The 17,716-nt window shown below is 41.9% G+C and overlaps 1 protein-coding gene across 1 annotated transcript in view; it reads right to left on the bottom strand.

The window, feature by feature from the left end:
• Nucleotides 1-15,828, bottom strand: part of LOC124720233 (poly [ADP-ribose] polymerase tankyrase-1-like) — an 86,321-nt gene extending 70,493 nt beyond the window's left edge. Inside the window, exon 1 of the mRNA XM_047245554.1 lies at nucleotides 15,711-15,828. The gene's annotated coding sequence lies outside the window, so the exon portion shown is untranslated. The remainder of the gene's footprint in view (nucleotides 1-15,710) is intronic.
• Between the last annotated feature and the right edge of the window lie 1,888 nt (nucleotides 15,829-17,716).

Below are 17,716 nucleotides of genomic sequence, written 5' to 3'. Positions count from 1 at the left end.
AATATTAGACAAAAGTAGTTTACTCTTCCTCTAACTGCAGAGAAATAGCGACTGTGCTGAGTAAATCGGAAACTACCGGCTGTTTTCCTATCATCGTATCTGCGTAACTGCGATAGCAAATCCCCTTCAGACCTTAACATGTACACATGTAACCCAACTAAACATTGTTCTATTCCTTTCGTAGGACCCATTTCCTATCAGATTCGGCGCATGCTTCGCAACAAATAGAACTGCAATGTTGCCTTCTCTACTAATAACAATCTGACGACAGACTTCATTCATAATTTGAAAGCCATTCGCTCCCCTACAGAAAGTTCTGGCGTTTATAAGATCATCTGTGATACGTGCTCCTCCTATTATATAGGGCAAACTGGACGTGCTTTCACCATCAGATATAAAGAACATCTTTTGAGAAAAACGGCACCAGTCCCCTAAATTCATCCTTTGCCGATCATCTCTTAATTACTGGACACGGGCCTAAAGCCATTGGCGATAACAATATTTTGCATACCGAAAAGAAGGGGCGTAGGTTAGATGTTTCAGAGGAATTGGAGATTTTCAAACTTCTATCTCGTCATGATGGCGTCATTTGCAGCGAACAGCTGCAGCTACAAAATAAAAACTTTTTCCACTGTATAAAGCCGTTGCTTGATCTTCGATTCAGATTTCCTCATGCAGTTTGCCGAAATGTTATTTTCCTGTTACGTCTTTGCTGTTTTCTTGTATGTCATAACTGACGGTTTTTTTTACGTTACAAAATGTATGTTTAAAGCAGATAAATATGTAACTTCATCTTATTATTATTAGAGCTTACGTTATGCCTGAATCAGCTTCGTTACAATTTCATTTGTCTAATTTTGAATGTACAGTAGCGTAGTTTCTGCGGCTACTAGGTGGCGCTCGTAGCAACCCCGTGTTTACTTGCCCACACTTTCTAACGTGGGCTCCTCAGTTTGGTTGCAACCCGTGTTCACTCACTCAGGTACGAGCAGCCCTTAGCGGCTCGCCATCTTGTCTTATTTACAACTTTTCATGACGTCGCCTTTCCGGCTTAGATTATTTTAGAATGTGACTTGTAAGTACTGCATCTCCTTCCAGTCAGTACAAACTTTAGTTTATTAATGTCTTATATACCTGTTATGTTTTAGAACAGTTTAATTCTGAAGACGACGCTCATAGTAGCGCCGAAACCTGGTCAATTTTGACTTAATATTTGTGACCGAGGGCTTATTTCTTCTAAAATAACTTCATTGTTCCGCAAGGCGAATAATGCTTGACTGTCAGAAAGATGGAAATAAAATAAAATCTCAAACTGATGACATTTTTGCCTTCCGTAATTATGTGAATGTATTTTAATTCACTTGAGAGCTCCCGGCCATAGACATCTGATTTGTTTTCATTTTCCGTGAGGGTAAACACAGGGGAAACAGCAAAATCAGTAAATGTAAACACGGGTCACGTGGAGACTGCCCACCTTGAGACTGCTCTGCGCATCAGCACCGGATCTACGATAATTCTAAAAAAATCCAATTTTCCAAAAATATGTTCGTCTTGTAGCGCACGTCTTTCTGAAAAGTCTGAAACATACAACATATGTGTTCGAGGAAATGTAAGACATATTATTTGGTGTGAAGTGTGCCAGAGTGCAGTGCCACGCCTCTTCCTAAAGCATTCTTCAACCGCTGTTGTTGTTGTGGTCTTCAGTTCTGAGACTGGTTTGATGCAGCTCTCCATGCTACTCGTCACTGTATTTCGCTCTGTGGAATTGAAACGTGTACATTTTGTAATGGATGCCACCAAACTATATTCAGGACAGTGGAAGCTGAAACCTCTGGTGCCTCTTCTGCTCCCAGTCGGTCGGTTTGACAGCCTGCCCCTATTTAAAAAAATCTCGTAATTAATAGAGGATGGGATTATTTGTAATAGGGAGAACAAGAACTCTCCAGAAAATTTGCACTCTTTATTGCCTATTAGCTAATAACTTGCTGTTTTGTGTGACATAAAATTAAATGTAGGATACATAAAACGAATAAACAAGAGATAGCAAGAAATTACACATTTCTTCAATCCTTAGCTCGTAGCATTTTTTCTCTCTAATCTTGCTATAGCTTTACGTGGCGTGCTTTCCTTTCTGCGGAAGAATCTCTTACCTCAAAGTTCGTCAAACGTTTTGCTACATGAAAAACTGGAATGTCGTTAGCTAATACTGAAAAAGCTTTTACCACAAATAATACCCAATACTGGTGTGGTTTCTCGATCTGATTACATCTAGTTTGTCACTGTCTGCTGGATAAAACAAAACAAGCCTTTCTAATATGGTAGCAATTTTGTAACGCACCAAATATAGGAGGCACTTTAGGCACAAATGGCCATTTTTATAACACGACAGAATATAATCCAATAAGTAACAATATCATATGCCTATTATGCCTAGTACAAGCAAAAAGCTTTGTTAGGAAACAGTTTCACATTTTATTTATACGCACCGGATTCTCAAGCACGAGATCGAAAAGTAGTATTACGAAGTTCTTATATAAATTTGGATTTGTCTTATTCTTCTAAAATTGTGTGGTGTCCCCGTTTCTTCTCCTTCCACGTTCTAACAAACAATCCTGTCACCAATTCTGTAGCTATTTCTGCCACTGTCAAAATTTGTTCGCCGATTAACTCCACTAACCCTGCCAGAATCACAGGTTTAGTTATCCCGCGATTATTTTCCAGTCAGGCGTTTTACGTTTTCTGCGTTACTTCCAGAATAGAACTTAAGTGGGCTGCTAGCCGGGGACTGTACAACGGTCCTTACTGGTATAGCGATCTGGCCAAAAAATTTGTCCAAATTTCATTTTCTTGGATACACCGAGAAGATAATACGTAATATTTCTCATCTGTTATTCCTGTCAGTCGTTTATTTCCATTCTGGTACTCTGAATCTATGGATTTCGCTAGTAATTGTAACAACGCTGATCTTTCGCAAACCCAATTAACCACATAATCAGACAGCGATTGGCATTCATCCGTTCCGCTTTACTCCGTTCAGCTCGTATAGCCCCATCCCCTGTTGTCTGCGGAAAGTTTATTTCTAGATGCGACGAGGATTCTCCTGGCAGAGACATCACGTACACTATGCACACATTCAAAAATCAACTTGTGACTCATTCATAAATCAATTTAAAATGCGTTCAAAAATGTTTCAAGACAGCAGGGACGCGTTTCAAAATCATATGAGTAATCTAGAGACCAACGAGAGCTGGAAGATAGGCGTTTTGTGAAAAGTTTTTCTGGCTCAAGAGTATGAATATGGCGCCCCCTTTTTCCGGTAGCATCCAGCTGCTTGCTGCGAGTGCTTGCACAGCCAACAGCCACATTCCTGTAGCCAGAATCGGGAGAATCTCTACTCAAACCCGACTGAACTGCGCATGCGCATGAGCCCGCTCGTAATTGCTGCAACTAATGTAATGTAAATAGTTGAGATTCACGCTCATCGGAGGCAATTTGTTGTTCTGAAGCATTGCACGGTCTTCCTGAAGCCTTAGACACGTTTTACTGTTGACAGACGCTTGTATGAGCACTGGTTTGTCCTTTGCAACTTAACCTGAATTTTCGTCTTTCTTCTCTCGTTTATGTTTCATTGTTGAAGTATTAATCTGCAGTAGCGGGATACAGTAATATCCCCAGTAATATCCTTTGTCAGAGTATCGGTTCTTACCAGTCAAAATTACAAAAATTTAACTGAAAACTGGAACAATGAAAAATTCCCGGAATTCTAAAAAATTCCCGGATCTCCCGGTTGTCCCGGGCTGTATACATCCTGAAAGAGCATTTTCCTACCACGTGTGTTTATGTGCCACGCCCACTTTTGTCACCCACTGTCAACTAGGTCATTTGGAGATGCAAAATGTGTAGGCCATGTTCAAAAACGTTTGGGAACAAGGTTGAGAAAACTGTTGATACGAGTGGAAAAAATTAGAAGATGGAAAACTGTTGACCGGACAGGGTCGATTAACTAAAACTGAAATAGAAAACTTGCAGGTATACTAAGGCAGGCAATTAGGACAAATAAAGGAAATCTGGAGGCAATGAAGAGAGATGTCCTCTACTGACAATAAGCCATGTCATGGATTGTGTCCATCAGGAGAAAATTCGTGGCGCAAATACAATAGGGTTTAGGCAACTGGAGAATCTTATTCTCGCCAGCATTCTCTTCCTGCTGCTCTTATTACAGCAATTAAACCTATTTTCAGAGAATTGGCTGATGCTGAACTTCTGAGGAAATGTCTGCGTGGGCAGACACAGAACCCAAATGAATGTTTCAACAGCATAATTTGGAACCGCCTTCCTAAAACTGTATTTGTAGGCATGCACACAATGAAACTAGGAGACCATGATGCTGTTATTACATTCAATTGTGGTAATACTGGAAAGTTTTGCGTACTGAAAAAGCTGGGAATTAACCCTGGTGAAAGTATGATCACTGGGCTGCAACATTGCAATAAAGCGAGGATAGCCGATGCAGACAGGTCTGCATCCAAAATGGCCAAGAAAGCAAGACAAACATGCAGGAAGGTGAAAGAGAAGCTGGAAGACCTGCTAGAGGCCAAAGAAGGGCCATCATATGCAGCAGCACAGTTTTAATTGACTGTAAGTAACAAATTTCAAAGGGCTTTTCTTTAAAGTCAATTTCCCTCAAAATAAAATTTTCAGTACACATGCCCCATTATATCAAACTATCGTAGATAAATGAATGACGTTCCCAGAGACTCTGCGTAACATAAAAGGCCACCTCTGGTACTACATTCATTAATACTCCATTAGGAAGTTCACAAAAATATTTTCTGCAGAAAAAGGTAATATTTTTGTTAATAAATTTAAAAAAGTATTTCTTAGAAAATGTAAAATGGATCAAGTAGATTTTAGTACAGTTGGCTCTATTAGCATCACGTAACATACAGTAAAAATATTACGGTGATGCATCAAATAATTTTTTTTTCAGAAATGAGTCAAATACTTGCCTAAATTAACATGGGTTAGATAGGCAGGGCGTGGTCCCCTTAAGGCATTATAGGTAACGTTCAGCAAATTGCACGCAAAGAGATGAGTAGTGCTCTGTACAAAAAATACTGAGATGTTTTTATCTACCATAATGTGGAAGTACACAGGCTCGAAGTTTACAGGGTGTACCGAAAACAATCATCGTATGTGCCATGTCTATATTTCTGAAACTGTTGGACACATACAACGAATTTAGTTTCCTGGTGAACGGGAAACTCGAAAAGTTTTTTCATACCTTTCCATAGGTGTTCAATGTGCCTTCCTGAGATGCACGTCATACATCAATGCGCTATTCAAATTGTTCCCACACTGCAGCGACAATGTCTCGAGTTGCCGCTTCCACAGCTGCTGTTATGCAATGTCTCACTTCTTTCATTGTTATTGGTAACGGAGGCACATAAAGAAGTCTTTTGTAAGTTCCCCCCCCCCCCCCAAAAAAAAAGAAATTATCACATACGGTCAGGTCCGGTGACGTTGGAGGCCAGTGAAGCAAGGCTGAATCATGTGGTCCAGTGGGAGCGAATCCATCGGTCAGTGAACCTCAGATTTAGAAATCACCTCCACGAAGAGCTTGCAGCAGCCGACTTTTGTGCGGTTTCATGCGTAGACGTCGGCGCAACAAACGCCAGACGTACATCGGGGCCAAGTTTAGCTGTCGAGCTGCACGGCGAACGGATTTCTGCGGACTCTTTGTGAAGCTATGGCGGATGCGTTCGACGTCCTTGTCAAAGACATTCGGGGACGATCCGGCGATTTGCTGCGACACAAACAACCTGTTCCTCGGAATTGTTCACGCCATCGTCTAACGCTCTGTGCTGTAGGAGGATCCACGACATTGCTAGTACGGAAGACACGCTGAACCCGTATTACTGACCCGCACTGTGCAAAACGCAGAACACGAAACGCTTTCTGCTATCAGGACACCATTTTTATTTGAACTGAACTCGGCGCGCACTACTACCACCTGGTGGGAACCATGTAAAACTGTTTTCTCTCTGCAACAGTACGTTGTTCACACACACATCTCAAATAACATAATGGCTATGATTTTTTAAATTGGACGATTCTTTTTGATACGCGCCGTATATTAATGCCAATCGTTAGCTTATGAAAGGAAAGTACAGTGAATGTTTAGAATAAAACTTGCCGCAAAAACAGAAGCAATTAATATACAGTCGCTTCCGGCAAGAAGTCCTAACATACTGCGAAGCGGCTTCATTCTTGCACGTTAAACAGCCATTGGGAAGCATTCGTACATATTAGACGAGATTTGAGTTCTCTGTAATTTCATGCACGTTTCATGACAAATGTTACATTTAACGGTACGAACACTGTCCAGTTTATCTTGAATTGATTTAACAACTGAAAGCTGAATGTCAAACACACAAAGACAGTGCTTTACTCGGCAGTTCCTCATTGAACACACAGAAAACATTTTATTTACCACGTGAGTTTCCTCCTGCGTGTCTTCACAGAAGGGAACGTCTAGAGTGGAGCCGTCAACACGCCACCTAGACGTAGAACAGTGGGCCAATGTTCTTTCCACACACGAGTCCCGACTTGGTGGAGAGAGATTCTCGGCGGATTCGCATGTGGGGGGCACGTGGAACACGGTGCTGGGCTCCAAACCTTGTGGAAAGAGATCCCTGGTGGTGTGGGCAGGGACTGTGTCGACCATTCGAACACCTCTTCAGGAACTCGTACGGCTGAACCAGCACGGCGTAGCTGCTGTGAGGAGAGCTCGGAATGTCAGGCGAGGCTGCTGCGAGCTGCGGTGTGCCCGGACTGTCTCGACGAGCGATGATGGCCGGCCTCTCGGAGCACACGTGGCTGGTGTTTCTTACGGAAACTGAAGATACTGCACGCGTGCCGCGGCCAGTTCGCTCTCCCGACTCGAGTCTGGGACGCAGTAAGGAAACAGGCTGCATCCACTGGCCACTCTGGGAGACTTGGGAGCAGCTCTGCGGGCGGAAAGGGCGTTGTCGCCTCAACACGAGATTGGTGACGTCATTCACAGCGGTCCGTCGTCTTCAGGCCCGTATTTGTGCCACAGGAGGTCACACGCCCTACTGAGCACGTTAACCAGTTGTCAGAATGTGAGCAAATCCGTCAAGTTGGAAAAAACGAAAATCATTTCTGTCTATTATGCGTGTTGCAGTTGATTACGTCCTGCGTTCTTTGAACTATTACTATCTTTTTTTCACAACTTTGTGGCAAAATAAACGCAACCTTGAAAAATTTCCGTTCCTTGCTTTGATTTTGGACACCAGTGAAGATGTTCAATAACGTTTACAATGATTCCTCTTACTTGTGACACATACCAGGTAGAGGCGATGGACATAAGTTGTGGCGCAGGACTGCCAAACATGCATTCTCACATGGAAACAGTGGGTTCTATTTCAAGTATACCTGTTCTTGAAACAAAATTTCATCCAGCAAACAAGCGTAAGTTTCCACGAAGGAATAAACGATATCGTAAATCGGAATGGTCTGTGGCTTATCCGTGGCTACATTACAAAGAAAAGAGTGGCCTGCTATGACTGCATTCGGTCCATCCACTTAGTGAACAATACAAGACCCAAGAGACAGCTTTTGTTAAAGAACTTCTTAGTCTTCTGTAACTGGAAAAAAACCGGAGAAAAATTAAAGATACACGAAAAGAGTCTTTTCCACCGAGGGTCTCGAGCAATTACTCGGCAACATGAAAACAGGACACCTGTTGCTGGTCGTGTCAGATGTCTGCTGACCGATCAGGATGAAGCTAGAACCGCTCTGCTAGTAATTATCAGCATACTCAGGTTCCTGGGTCGAATGGGAAACACACAGAGGTCTTGAAACAGTCTCTGGGGAACTTCACGGCACTTCCAGCTGATAGGAAGCAAGATGGGCCAGAACTGAAGATATGGCTGAAAACGCCATAACCCTTGGTTGCCGCCAGCGATACAAAACGAAGTAGTGGAAATTATGGCTCACACGATCCAGCGAGGAAATGTGCAGCAAATAAAAAATTCACCTTTTTGCAGAATTAGAAGAGATTCAACGACGAACTTGGCTGGCACTCTTCGTGTACATAGTGTTGACCCTGAGACGCTTCAAATAAAAACTTTTTCTGAGGTTACGCAGTCCGTCGGTCTCCAAGGCTAAACGCTGGTAACTACGATTAAAGACATCCTTCTAGGGCTGTCACTAAAATAGAGATTTTACGCGCCCACTGCTACGATTGTGCAGCTAATGTCTGGCCGGAACAAGGGGTGAAGAAAAACCTTCAAGACCGGCCAAAGAGTTGTTATATCCACTGCAGCATTCATTGTTTCAAGAAGTCATTGTGTCATGTACTGGTAACTGTGAAAGACGCTTCACATATAATTCTAGAATCAGCAAAACCGAAAGACGTGTATGCAGATGTTGTGAACGTCTGATTCCGATGTGTCCCACCCGATGGGCTGTAAGAGTGAAATTATTGACATATTTGAGGGGAAACTATAACCGAAACACTGAACGTACCGAGCTCACTTTAGAGACAAAAGATCAGTCCTGCGGGGCTATGTGAAGCGGCCCGAAGAGTTTGAAACTATTTTCATATACACAATGGTCAAAAGTACCCGGCCACCTTCTTGCTTCCCACTATTGAAGGGCAATTCGGGGATGGCGATTGCATCTTTCAACAGGATCGAACACGGCCGGTGGCGGAGTGGTTACACGACAACAACATCCCTGTAATGGACTGGCCTGCACAGAGTCCTGACCTGAATCCTACAGAACACCTCCGGGACGTTTTGTAACGCAGACTTCGTGCCAGGCCTCACCGACCGACATCGATACCTCTCCTCACTGCAGCACTCGGGGAAGAATGGGCAACCATTCCCCAAGAAACCTTCTAGCAGCTGACCGAACTTATGCCTACGGGAGTGGAAGCTGTCATCAAGGTTAAGGGTGGACCAACACTACACTGAATTCCAACATTACCGATGGAGGACCCCACAAACTTAAGTCCTTTTCAGGCAGGTGTCAAAGGACTTTTGATCACACTGTGTAACAGTAGCAACTGAAGCGCCTGGATTGTGTGAGAACTGGTCAGATCCCCACGGAATACAAATTTTAATGCAGCCAGAGTGAAACATTTTGTAGAGGTTCTGAAACTGGCTCCTGCAAGTCCAACTGCAGAACCCTATGACATGCTGTTAGAGAAATCCAAAAATTATTCTAAATACCTAAATATGAAACACACAAATATCTCACAGCCAAGAAAAATTCCAGCGAAATTGCAACACACAGAAACACCATCTGTCCCCAAAAAATTGTATTCAGAGCGAAATTTTAGAAAGTATTCGTTCGAAATTCTTGATCTCATTCTGAAAAAATTATCGAGGGGCAACCAAGAGGATTTAGAGAGACTATCCCATCTTGAAGCGATAGTTATTAAGTTCTCCCAAAGATGTCCCCAATCTACACGACGTTTGGGAGAATTTCTTTGAGTAAATACAACAGACTTCAAACTGGACGGGCTTTCTGCACAGCTCGAAATGAAGCGAACCATTGCGACTGGTATACAACAATGTAACGTACCCTCTATTGGAAGAAAACTTACTGCTGAACCAGTTAGGGTTAAAGAACTCCTCCAGGAATTTATTTGCCTCATCATTCTGGTTCTGCCCGTCACCATCCTCAGAGGTCATTCGGCGCTTTGATACGATTTAAAACTTGCCTCAGATGAACGATGACTCAATCCAGTCACCCCTTTACTCCTTTTCCATATTCATCAAGACACGGCTGGAAAAATTAATCTTATCGATTTCATAAAAAATTTGTTTCCCGAACCGTGGAAAGGAAAACTACATTTGCAAATTTTACCTAAAATTTTTTAGTCTAAATAAAAACAAAATAAATGTCTATTTCAAAATACGTTTTTCTTTTTCCATTATGATGTGATGCACAATGTTTATAAAATAATAACAATAATAAAAGGTTTCTCTACCCGATTGTTATCCACAATCTATAGTAAATAGGATTCCTTTTCGTAAATGGTCTAAAAAGAAAGTAGGACCAATGTCTTTGTAAAAATTGAAGCAACGAGACAATTTTGCAGAGGACGAACCTTAAAATTGGGTCCATATTATTAACGAGTTGTTTCTGTAGAACAGCGCTGCGTAACTAACACACCTTCACAGACGGTCGGTATTTATGTGTTCTTAACAGTTTTGCTGAAAGACGAAATCAGCAAATGAGTTTCCATAAAACCCCCCGCCCCCTCCCAAAGAAATGGTTGGTACGCCAGTGAGCGAGTGGTTATATTAAACAGCCTTGACGCCACATCAAGTCTGCTCCTCCGCGGTTTCATTTTTTAAATTTTTTTCTTCTTCACAACACAGCGGACCACGTGAGCAGAACCGTTGTTCCAGCTCCACGTACTGGAAACCCTTTCTTATGCTCCTACTGCGTGCCTGGAGTACATGGAAGAGAAAGTGGTTACCTTTTTCCAGTATCTATGTCCATTAAAACGTACCACGAACTTAATTTCGTAGAGTACAATTTAATAAGCAATGGCTCCGAAACATGCCACCTAAACTCCGCTAAAATTGAATATAATCTGGCTTCTGTTCCGACTGGCCGGCCGGATTAGCCATGCGGTTCTAGGCGCTACAGTCTGGAGCCGAGCGACCGCTACGGTCGCAGGTTCGAATCCTGCCTCGGGCATGGATGTGTGTGTGATGTCCTTAGGTTAGTTAGGTTTAATTAGTTCTAAGTTATAGGCGACTGATGACCTCAGAAGTTAAGTCGCATAGTGCTCAGAGCCATTTGAACCATTTTTGTTCCGACTGCTGTTTTCAGCCAATCACAGCACAGGACAACTGATGCCATGTGAACAGGCACTAACGTCACTATTTGTTAATGACGGGAAAATTCCCCGTACAGCTTCGAATGCATTATGTAGCTAATAATGAAATTTCCATCCCGACGACAAATTTATTACTCATCTATTCATCTACAAACTGATCAGTGAACGTTCTCCTCTAAATTCTGGGCTCCATATAACACTACACATTTGCAGACGCAAGATCATACGGTCAGAAACATCCAAAAAACGAGTAGTAAATATCCTGTTCTCTGGCTTGGACAGAAAGCACATTAAACTGCACATGATTATAAGTGCACAAATTTCGTGAAATAAAATGTACCAGCAGTACTCTACAAGGTGTGTCGATACTAGCAATTCAAAAATATGGTACCTGTTAGTACCACTAGCCATCTAGTTTGACCGATCACCAAAATGCCGGATAAGCCACTCCCGAAATGCAGTATGCGTGAAATACTTATAGCAACAAAACCTAATTTAGTCCCCTTACAAGACATTCACATGCTTTGCCAAGTAAAACTCCCCTTTCAGTCTAAGGTACTTAAAAGTTTCAGCACACTGTGCCTTTCAAGCAACAATGTAGGAGGAAAATAAATGTGTTCTGTCTGTGCACGCAGGCCAAAGTAAATATCTGGCATCGGCAGGGCACTCATGGGAGAATTCTTTTGTCGTTCTAACGTTTGCTGAAGTTACCTTGCATTTTAGGTTTTAATTTGGAAGGTACGATACACAGGGTGAGTCAGGAGGAAAGGTACGTGTTTTGACGGGTGATGGCGTTAGTGATTCTGAACAAAAAACTTGATGTGGATATATGGCCTATTCCTAATGGTTTCCGAGATAGAACACTTAATGTACATTTCCATTTACGTTCTGTATTATTGTCTTTTTACAATGTACCACACCAACATATATGAAGTGGAGACGAGCATTTCGGTACAGGACGCTTTCGGTCTATCAAGTAGGAAAACTGCCTCAAACTGGCCTACAAAAAGCTACAGCGCACGCGCGAGATTTTCAATATTCTCGCGATGTGTCTGCGCAAACTGTTAGTCCTAGACAAAAAATAAATAGGACCTTTTAGCAGCAAATTTGGTTTGTGTACTGACACACGTTTTCCTTGGAATGTGCGCTTTTTGAGTTATTAAAGAAAACCATACAGAAGTAATATTAAACATTCTATCTCGGAAACCATTCGCAATATGGCAAATGTCCACATGAAGTTGTTTGTTCAGTATCACTTATACTATCGCATCTGAAAGTATGTACCTTTCCTCCTCACTCGCCCTGTATGTGGCAAAGTGCCTTAATTACAGCGCAAATGTGGACGTCAGGCGATGCTGCATAGCAATCCGTTGCCCATTCACATCCAATGGATTACCCGTCTCCAACCATACCGTCTTATTCCAACCTAACCTAGACCTACTCCTTATGCTACAGATCTGTGTATCAGCGTAACCAGCGATTCATGGACGTAGAGAGGACGTTATATCAGTCCTTGATCCTGAACGTTTGTCTGTTCGCATTCCTATTTTTTCGTTTACTTCAACAAAAAACGTTTAAATTACTCTTTGCGTATTAGTATCAAGAGATTAGCTTGCTGTGATATAAACTGTACTGCTTGCTCTACGTAATAGCAATACACTTTACATTGTAAGCAACTACAGCTATAAGAATGTATTCTCGTTAAAACCGCAGCAGCAGTTGATTAATCCTTTATTTAAGCTAATAAAGTGTTACTCAACAACTCCTGTGGCTTTAACAAGAATATATATGTGAATCCTCGGTTTCTATCAATAGACAATTGTGTCGTAAGGACATTTAAAAAACTTGGAACGAGAAATGTATCTCGCGTCGAAGTAAATGTACACGAACCTCGTTTATCACCGACCGCAAAGACGGCGTAAAATTTTATAGTAAATATTAAATTTAATCTTCGTATCAAGGAGTAAACTCCTTCTATGCAATTAATATGGGAGAATAAAGCTCCTTGATTATTGTTGTAATAGGTAGAAGACCTACTGTACCACGTAAGTTAGATGTTGCTAATATTGTACGTTAAAGTTTAAATGTGCGTTATTTCTATGTACACTGAGCCCTCATGTTCCTTGTATTGAATTAATTTTTCTTAAAGGCGCCTTTACATTGAGCTCAGAACATGTTTTTGTTCGGAACATTGTATGCAACTTGTTCCCTCAACATGTTGGCAACATTGTTCGTTGTTCGCATTCCCGTTTACACTAGCGACCAACATTCCTACGTATTCGCAGTCTGCTGCGGCGAACTGATGAGTTACTTTGTGTATTCACATCAAGAGATACGCTATGTCAAGTGAAGAGGAAGAATTGATGACATTTGGTGCTGCATTAATAATACTTAATGAAATAAATAGACGAAGAAAATGACGTAGTCGTAGTCGGTGGACCAAAACATACTGTAGAAGACGTGGCGGGAATGACATGCTTTGTGAGATAAATTTGGAAGACGGTTCTGGCTTTCGCAACTTCACTAGGATGTCGCCGTCAGATTTTGAAATGATGTTGAATGTTATAGGACCAGTTGTTTCAAAGAAAGTCACAAATTTCAGAAAAGCAATCCCTGTGAACCAAAGACTTGCTGTTACTCTTCGTCTTCTGACATCAGGAGACTCCTATCAAAGCCAGCCATATCTCAAATACTTCCGTATCATCCATGAAACGCAGATATTTCAATACAAACCACTTCATTTCGTAAAATGTGTCAGTACTACATCAGATTTTTTAAAATAGTTCAAATGGCTCTGAGCACTATGGGACTTAAAATCTGAGGTCATCAGTCCCCTAGAACTTAGAACTACTTAAACCTAACTAACCTAAGAGCATCACACACATCCATGTCTGAGGCGAGATTCGAACCTGCGACCGTAGCGGTCGCGCGGTTCCAGACTGAAGCGCCTAGAACCGCTTGGCCGCACCGGCCGGCCCAGATTTTTTACTTTCCTCAATTTTCTTTTCTCTCGTCGGTACTGAGACAAGGGAGATGTACTTTTTTCGTCCACGTCACTGCTGCAGGTGCCAAGCGCAGCGGCAACTTTTTGTAATGAATCATGTTCGATTTCAGTATTTTTGTAACCTGCGGAACGTACATTCCACAGGCACTCCGCTGCCTCACAGAGCTGATGTCTCAGCTGGGAAATTTTGTCTCGTGACCACTCCATTTTAAATAAAAATGAAGGGACATAAAACAAACGCACCACTACATTCCAGCAAAACAAACACCAAAACACTCACTCAGAACACGAACACTAGCTAGCACTGCGTAGCGGAATTTGGTAGTAGCAGGCCACGAACAATAATGTTTCTTTGATCTCTACCGACATAGCCGTGGAACACTGGTTTTGTGTTGCCAACATGTTGCGAACATCGGTAGTGCATTACTAGCCACGAACAATGCTGCGAACTCACTGTAAACGCGCCTTAAGACGTTTACGGCTCCACAATTTTAGCGGCCTCTGCTTCAATACACCCCATTACGCGTCGCCCTTTAATGCAAAATGACAGCGGAAGCTCAGATCGCCCGCTTTAACATGTAACAGACATTTTTTCACAGCAATGAGCTGCAGACGAGAGCAAGACTAGTTTTGAGATTTTACTTTCCAGCTTACGCCGAGAGCCAGGATTAGACTACCACAGCCTGAACATGTTGCGTGGGTCCAGAATGATTTCAATACTTGAGTCCATGCTCTTAAAAGTACAAATACGCCGAGGCTAATAATGCATTCAACAATTTTTGCATCTTGGACCACACAATTACACTCGCGTGTCTATTTGAAGACTCCGAACAAATGAGAAGAATATAAATAAATAAATATACTCCTCCCGAAGAGACTTCACAACCTTTTGTTGTCGATCAGTCCACGAGCGAACTGCCAGTTCGTGGGTCCAACGGACATACTGTGAACCAATAGTTCATCTCTGCACTGCCCGATCACGAATATGGATAATAGTGTACTGTAGTAATATCTGTTAATTGTCACACCACGTTTTTCTATATCCCTATGAACAATGATAAAGACATTGAGGACGACTGGTTTTAGCAAAAAAAAGTTTTAATATTGGTGCTTAATGTGCGGTATTTTTTCCCTCATTTAAATACTTACTTTATTAGAAAAAGGAGTGCTGTTTGATAAGTATAAGCCACAGTCAGTCTGAAGATACACGATAATTAATCTACGTGACTACAGTACTAAACCCATAACGGCGAACATTTTGAGGTCAGCGTAAGAATTCATTGATTGCTGCATTTACACAAATACACTAAACACGAAATGGAGCACAACCTTATCTGATTACCCAACAGGCGGAATTGTCGCCGAAAACATTACTCCACAAAAGTAAAAATATCAACTTGCTGTTTGCAAATGCAGGACAGGGAGAAACAAGCTCCATTCCGTTATGTTATTCCCACCTAAAAGCAGGGTAGTTCTTTTATACATCAGACGTAACGAGTACAACGCAATATTTCGAGAAAACAATTCAACAAAATGGCGTGAAAACGAGATAAAAACCTCGGCCGTGACTGTGCTTTTCATTCATGCCTATAGTCTGTAAAACAGCAGATTTAACCCGAATTTCTATAGCGCTTTAAAATACCAAGATTTTTAATACGAAATTCGCTAGCACTTTGAGAGCATAGTAACCTTCATAGTTTGCTTTATACGCAATAGCCTCGATGGAGAACACAGTGAGACCGCACAACTACCACGGCCTTTCAAAAACAAATAAGTGAATAGTTCAACATAGCGGCAACGAATGGAAATGGTCACCTTTACCTTATTAACGGAGAAGTAGATATCAACTCGGAAGCTGCTGCACAAAATGCCGACACACTTCTTCGCACTAGAAACAGCTCGCTACAAATGCGTCAGACAACAGAAGGCGCAGGGACTGCCACGCTGCAGTGCTGCCAACCGCTGAGAGGGCGGCACGTACCAACTGCAGCCAGCCCCCCACAGGTCTCTGGTCTGCTCACGCAGTACTGGCTCTGGAATTTCTGTAACAATGAGACGTTAAAAAGAATAAACAGAGTAATACGTCTCCATTGTCACACAACAATGAAGTACATTATAACGGCGACAGGACTTCTGATAGGTTTTCGTATAAAATCATAAATATAGAATAGAGAAGAAATGTGAAGTGTAAAAATAGCTTTTGTCTGTCATCCCATTCTTGGAAACGAACGATACGTTAATATCCACTTTAACTGCTCCAAAGGAAATTTGAAACCTACTTTTAATAGTCCTACATACGGCTAATAAACACACTCTTCATAAACCCATCTGCCAGGACCCCTTCTGGTTCGTCCTGTACGCAGTATCAAATCAGTTCTGGAAATGCGATTTACCGATGCCGAATTTCCTACTGTGTTTTTAAGGTAAAAAAACAATACAACGGCATTCCATCATTTTACCGTCTTAAGCACATTCATTTTATCAGAGATTAAGTACGTAACTCCTGAGAATACAGTCAGCACCTTTGTCCCGTCACGTCTGGCATGTGTAACGGTGCTGGATGACAAAACCTCGCTCAACCAGCACTGCTCAAGTTATATAAGTTGCAGATACGCCACTGAATGACTTACAAACGTAATGACATTGTTTTGATTTCCAGCACATTTAACTGAACTAGCACATCGTAGTAACGAAGATTACGAATTTATTTTTGCGCGAATTCTCCTTGCCCTGCAGCCCACAGAGCTTTGTCGCTGCCTCAAGCGACTGACTGTTGCTGCTAGCGCTCCGGAATGTCGGCAGTTTAACTTCCTCGCGATCAATGGCCGTTTTATGAAGTAAATGAAGACGTGAAAAAATGTTAATATATGTACAAACAGCATTGAGACTTTACATATAGCACGGTAATAAGCATGTAAACTTGTAAACGATAAATTACGTCGGTGGGGCACACAAAATTGTGATTAGGCTGCATAAGGACACATTTAGAGGTATGGCTCCACAGACAAATTCGCAAAAGTTATCTTTCTTCGCAAATGAGGTTACGTATTGTATACTTTACTGACAAACGACACTGAGTTCCACTAACCACTTGTGTCGTCATGTTTGCATAACACTCCCACCTTCCTACAGCAAAGAGTTGTGTGCTCTATTGCGCAATCTGTCGGCCTATAAAAACAGTTCATTATTTTCGCAGTAGCCATGGACGGGATATAAAAACTTGTCATCTCCTGGCTTCTTAATTATCACGTCAGCATTCAAACGTGTTACTTGAGCGTCGACCAGCGGTTTGTTCACATGCCGTGATAATGATTTACTATTGTGAAACAGCGGCTAGAGCTCGTATGCAGACGTGGAAAGCGTATCGCAAAAGTCGTCGGTCATTCCAGTAGAAACTACCTGCCTTATTCGTCACTAGAAAATGATACTTACTGATGTAAGCGGCAATAATTTTTCTCTCTGCAAAGTTAAATGTTTCCTCAGCTCTTCATTGTAATTACATTTTTGTTCAGTTCAAGGGCTTTCAGTTCTCTAGCAATGCATAAACGGACAATTAATAAGACGTGCAGTTTATAAAACGCCGTGAAAACAGCACTGTGCCGCAAAATTCCGTTACACTGCAAAAGGAATATTTCGCAGCGACATTCTTGTGACGCACGCTTTCGGCGTTCTTGCCGCGTTAAACGTGAATAACGAATCAAGATCCGGACGAAACTCTCAGCCGTCTCTTTCTCGACCAGCTGTCTACAGCCGTGCTGCCAAAGAGGGTAACATCACCTCAATGGTGTATATATAACCGTTAGCAACTGTGCGGCTTACATATAATT

This window comes from Schistocerca piceifrons, chromosome 11, assembly GCF_021461385.2.
Source record: "Schistocerca piceifrons isolate TAMUIC-IGC-003096 chromosome 11, iqSchPice1.1, whole genome shotgun sequence".
Lineage (NCBI taxonomy): Eukaryota > Metazoa > Arthropoda > Insecta > Orthoptera > Acrididae > Schistocerca > Schistocerca piceifrons.
This window is presented reverse-complemented; position numbering and strand designations above follow the sequence as displayed.